Genomic DNA, 6,000 nt, shown 5'->3' on the forward strand with positions numbered 1-6,000 from the left:
CTCTCCCTCTGGGAGCACCACCCAAATAAATCCATTTCCCACGATCCCTGTCTCTGAGCCTGCTTCTGAGAACTCACCCTAAGTCAGAGGGTTTCCTCCCTGAAGACAGCTGACTCGGATCTGGGGCAGAGTTGACAGAACGATTCAGGTCTCTCCTCCTTCATTAATAAGTCACTGAGGGCCAGCACTTCTCTATGTCCACCGCAGTGCTTGCACAAGAATCTTTGCCTGTTGATGGGTACACACTGATAAAAACCTGTGCCTTTGGATGTATGATGAGTCATAATTTGAACCAATGTCCATAAATGCAGATTTTTTCTTTTTTATTGAAGTATAGGTGATTTATAATGTGCTAATTTCTGCTGTACAGCAAAGTGACTCAGTTACACATATATATGAGCTTCCCAGGTGGCTCAGTGGATAAAGAATCCACCTGCAGTGCAGTCCTGGAGTCAGGAAGATCCCCTGGAGGAGGGCATGGCAACCCACTCCAGTATCATCGCCTGGAGAATCCTGTGGACAGAGGAGCCTGGTGGGTTACAGTCCATGAGTCGCAGAGTCGGACACGACTGAAGTGACTGAGCACAGCGCATCCATTCCTGTCCACATTCTTCTCCATATGGTTCATCACAGGATATTTAGTTCCCTGTGCCATACAGTAGGATCTTGTTGTTTATCGATCCTAATTTGCATCTGGTGATCTCAGATTCCCAGTCCATCCCTTGGCAACAGCAAGTCTGCTCTCTATGTCTGTGAGTCTGTTTCTGTTTTGTAGCAAAGTTCATTTGTGTGATAGTTTAGATTCTACATACAAGTAATAGCATATGGCATTCATCTTTCTCTTTCTGACTTTACTTAGTATGACAATCTCCAGTTCCATCCAGGTTGCTGCAAACGCCATTATTTCACTCTTTTCACGGCCGAGTAATATTCCTCTGTATGTATGTGCGGCATCTTCTTTGCTCATTCCTCCGTCGGTGGACCTTTAGTTGTTTCCATGTCTTGGCTGGTGTAAACAGTGCTGCAGTGAACCCGAAGGTGCATGTATCTTTTTGGAATTTTACTTTTGTCTGGATGTATGCACAGGAGTGGGACTGCTGGGTCATATGGTAATTCTACTTTTAGTTTTTTGAGGAAACGCCATACTGTTTTCCATAGTGGCTATACCAAGTTACATTCCAGCCAACAGTGTAAGAGAGTTCCCTGTGCTCCATACACTCTCCACCTTTAATCATTGTAGACTTCCTACTGATGGCCATTCTGACCACTGTGAGGGATTTCCTCATTCTAGGTTTTATCTGCATTTCTCTAATAATTAGCAATATTGAGCATCTTTTCACATGCTTTTGGCCATCTGTATGTCTTCTTTGAAGAAATGTCTGTTTAGGTCTTCTGTTCGTTTTTCAATTGAGTTTTTGTGGTTGGTGAGTTGTATTATGAACTGCTTGTTTATTTTGGAAACTAAGCCCTTGTCGGTCACATCTTCGCAAATATTTTCTCTCATTCCTTAGGTTGTCTTTTTGTTTTGTTTATGGTTTCCTTTGCTGTGCAAAAGCTTGTAAGTTTGCTTAGGTCCCATTTGTTTATTTGTGTTTTTATTTCTATTGCCTTGGGAGACTGACCTAAGAAAACATTGGTATGTTTTATGTCAGAGAATGTTTTGCCTATGAGCTCTTCTAGGAGCTATGGTGTCAGAAGTGCAGATTTTTCAAAATAAATTCATTTATTTTTAATTGAAGGATAATTAGTTTACAATATTGTGTTGGTTTCTGCCATATATCAAAAAATATGGAAGACTTCACGAATCTGCGTGTCATCTTTGCACAGGGCCCATGCTGATCTTCTCTGTATCGTTCCAATTTTAGTATATGTGCTGCCAAAGCGAGCACAAAAGTGCACATTTTTAAAACCTCACCCATAAAAGGTGTCCCCTCTTCCCAGAGGGATCTTAACACAACTGGTATGTCCCATTCACCCAGCTTGGGATACAAACCAGTCGTCTCTCTTCTATTCTTTGATCACCCAGCTCCCGCCTTCCCACATCATCTAGAAGAAAATTCCTTCCCTGGACGTTCTCTGTCCCCATCTCCCAGTATCCTTGGGCCTTACAGACTCTTGCCTTGAAATGCCTGGTGGAGAGCGAGCAAGAGTCTGCCCAGTCTTGTTCCTGGTAATCGCGTCTGCAGCTGCCACATGGTATCATCACGGAAGACTGGTCCTGAAGGGGTGGGCAGACTCGGGGTCAGAGCCACTGTGCAGGCTGCCCCCCGGCTCCAGAAACGCAGTGCTCACACACAGCTGTGTGGCCCGAGAATACAAACATGCCGTCTGCAGCTGGTTCAGCTGTGCACAGCAGCCTGGCTCACACAAACCTCCCCACAGCTGGGATGCCTCAGCTTGGGCTCCAGGGTGGCAGTTCTCTGATGCGCATTCACATATGCTTAGCCTGCTCTGTGTGTGCAGTGGGAGGAACATCCAACCGCAGCTCCCACCCTGCCTTACTACGTCCCCTGCTCCTCAACCCCCGTGAGCCAGGCTCACCAGTTCAGGCCTCCCTTCCTCGTGAGCTCACCTTTGGGCCCCTGGGTGTCCTCTGGTCAAGGAGCTCAGTCAAGATGACCCAGCCCCCCAGGAAGTCCTAACCTCTCTGAGCATCAGCAGTCATCTCCCCTTGACTCCCCAGTCACTTAGCTTCCACTTTTCCACCTAGGAAGCCTGTTGTTCAGTCACTCAGTCATGTCCGACTCTTTGCGACCCCATTGACTGCAGCATGTCAGGCTTCCCTGTCCTTCACCACCTCCCGGAGCTTGCTCAAATTTATGTCTATCAAGTCAATAATGCTATCCAACCATCTCACCCTCTGTCATCCCCTTCTCCCCCTTTTCCCTTCAGTTTTTCCAGCATCAGGGTCTTTCCCAATGAGTCAGTTCTTCCCATCATATTGGAGCTTCAGCTTCAGCATCAGTCCTTTCAATGAATATTCAGGACTGATTTCCTTTAGGGTTGACTGATTTCATCTCCTCGCAGTCCAAGGGACTCTCGAGAGTCTTCTCCAACACCACAGTCAGTTCAAAAGCATTAATTCTTCGGCGCTCAGGAAACCTGAGACTGAATTTTGTCTTCCTCAGAATTTGTATGTTGAAATCGTAATCTCTAGTCCCCCACACTTTGACTTTTTTGAGGGATTTTGTTTGTTTCTAAAATATTTATTTATTTGCCTGTGCCTGGTCCCAGGAGAGGCACACAGGATCTTTGATCTTCTTTGCAGCACGTGGGATCTTTAATTGCTGGCATGCAAACACTTATTTGCGACATGTGGGATCTGTCCCTTGTCCAGGGATCAAACCCAGGCCCCCTGCATCGGGAGCTCAGAGTTTTAGCTACTGGACCACCAGGGAAGCCCCAGCTGCGACCTTTTATGAAGATCGGGCCTTGAAAGATGTAATGAAGGTGAAAGTAAGGCATATAGCGGACCTGGCTTTAGCTTGACTGGTGGCATCCTTATAACAGGAAGTGGTTAGACCAGAGACCTGGACAATGAGAAGCCATGTGAGAATGTAGGGAGAGAGTGGCCAACTACAAACGCAGTGAGAGAGAAGGCAACCCAGCTGACACCTTTCTCTTGGACTTTTGGCCTCCAGAATGGTGAGGAAAACTGTGAAATTAATTAATTTCTGTTGCTCAGGCCACCCACCCTGCAGTGCTTTGTTAGGGCTGCTCCAGCAGAGGAACAGAAAGCCCTTTGCAAACTTTCCTACCATCTCCCCTCTCTGCCTCCCCAGGGGTTTGGGGAAGGGCCAGCCTTGTTCTGATGCAAAAGGTGGTCACTTTTCCCCTCGGACAACACTGCCTCCTCATCTGACACTTCGTGATGAAGAGGAACCATTCACATGTTCGCAGTGGCTTCCCACATCCCCCAGCCAGAAAAGGGGCTGGCAGCTGCTCGCCTACAACATTTCATTACCGTAATCAAAGCTACGCAGCTGCCCCCACCAGCATCCCACTCCCCAGCTCTGGCCTAAGAGCTTTTGTCTTGTCTTGCATAGTGAAGCCGCAGCTTGAGTCCCCCTAATGCCCTAGCAGGGTAACGACACTCCTCTCTGCTTTGTTTCACCTTCCAGAATTGGAGAGGGTATCTATAGAATGTTATTTTCCCAAAAAAATAAAAAAAATTGCTGCCTGGAAGGTAGTCACTGCCCTCATAGACAGAAAAGAACATGCATCTCCTTTCCCTCACGTGCAGAGCTACCTTGAACGCCCCAGCAACTTCCCCCCAGAGGTATCCAAAGACACGCTGGACCCCAGAGACAGGAGCCACGGCTAATTCGGTTCCCTAGGTCACACAGTAAGGGAAGGTGGTGGTGCAGGCAGAGAGAGAGAGGCTGGTGCTTCCTATCCGCTCACAGGGCTGCCGTACACTTTACATTTCCCAAAGGCCATAATTATTTCCTGGAGAAGAAATTCAAATGACCCAGATAGTTAATTCAGTGAGACTGGCCCAAAAAAGTATTTACCTAAAAGGCAGTTTTGTCAAAAAGAACATCACAACATGGCCAGGGTTTGCTGTCCCCTAGATCTTAGGAGTTCCCTCTGCATGGAACACAGAGGAGGCCCAGCAGAAGCCTGTCTCTGACCGCCTCCATCTCCTTTTCTATGTCCATCTCCGACCTCCTAGGACCCCCTTTTCTAGCCTCTAAGGCCCCAGGTTCTCCCCACCCCCACGTCTGAGCCTCAGTCTCACAGTGACCACCCCCTTCTGTTTCCCTGGTACATATACTCGATCCCTCAGTACAGGGAGCTCAGCTCTGAGTCAGGAGGAAACTCACTGGTGAAATTAATTCACCCAGAAACCGCTGTGCGGCCAACCATGTTCAGGGCCCCTGGATGAGGGACAGTTAGATGGGGGCCAGGCTGTCACTGGGCGCGTAGGAAAATGGAGCTGAGGTGCTCCACGAAAGCACAAGAAGGTATCCTGTTTGATGGGGCTTCCCAGGTGGCGCTAGTACATGCCTGCCAATGCAGGAGACATAGGAGATGCAGGTTCGACCCCTGGGTGGGGAAAATCCCCTGGAGGGGAGGGCATGGCAACCCACTTGCCTGGAGAATCCCAGGGACAGAGGAACGTGGCAGGCTACAGTTCATGGGGTCGCAAAGAGGCAGACGTGACTGAGTGACTAACGCACACGCATGCATCCTGTTCGATACCTGAGACTGCATAAGCCTCAGCTTTCTCCTCGACAAAACCAGAATAGCAGGACCTCACTTGCAAGGATATTTTTGTGCTTGCTTGGAAAGGATCAAACTTATGTGGGGATGAAGAAATGGGGTAAAATGTCCAATGAGAGTAAGGCAGGAAGCCGGAGACTGCGGGGGCCCATCTGTAAATTCCATGCGTTTAGTGCTGCATGGAAGACAGTCCTCGGGCCAAACCAGGACTCTTCTCCAGCCTCCTTGGGGTTCCGAGAGTAAGCCCAGCATCTCTGAGTTTGGTTTGCACCTCCCCACACACTGGAGTGTTACAAGCATAGCTCGGGATCAACAGGACCCCTGGTTTTCGAGTGTCAATCTGGCCTCCCCAGTTGGAACACAAGCCCCTTGTCTGTTACAGGGCATTTCTGTCTGCCCTGCAGACAGGGGCACAGAGTGGCTACAGAGCAGCCCCTCGGTAAATATTTGCAGCTTGTCTGCCGGGAATGAGGTTTGACGTAGGCCAACCACCTCAAGAGACCTCCTGCCACCTCTCGGCTTGTGGCTGCCTCTCAGACCTTGAGGCCACAGACAGGATGTGACTTCTACCAACTGTGGACAGAAGAAGCCTCTCCTTGGTACCCTGAGGGGAGGAGGTGCCAGGCTGGTGTCCCGAGGGCTGCAGGGCCTCATGGAGAGCCCTGTGTACACCGCCCGGGCTCGGAAACCCCCAACCTGGGGGCATGGGGAAGGGTCCAGGGAAAGCTGACTTTCATTGCTGGCCAGAGCACCAGCACCCGAGCTGTTGGCGGC

General features: G+C 49.3%; 1 non-coding gene across 1 annotated transcript; it reads right to left on the reverse strand.

The window, feature by feature from the left end:
• Positions 1 to 1,782: 1,782 nt before the first annotated feature.
• LOC138424939 (U6 spliceosomal RNA) lies at positions 1,783 to 1,889 on the reverse strand. The gene has a single exon (XR_011251034.1). It is a non-coding gene; the product is annotated as a U6 spliceosomal RNA (small nuclear RNA).
• Between the last annotated feature and the right edge of the window lie 4,111 nt (positions 1,890 to 6,000).

The sequence above is a fragment of the Ovis canadensis genome, chromosome 19 (assembly GCF_042477335.2).
Source record: "Ovis canadensis isolate MfBH-ARS-UI-01 breed Bighorn chromosome 19, ARS-UI_OviCan_v2, whole genome shotgun sequence".
Lineage (NCBI taxonomy): Eukaryota > Metazoa > Chordata > Mammalia > Artiodactyla > Bovidae > Ovis > Ovis canadensis.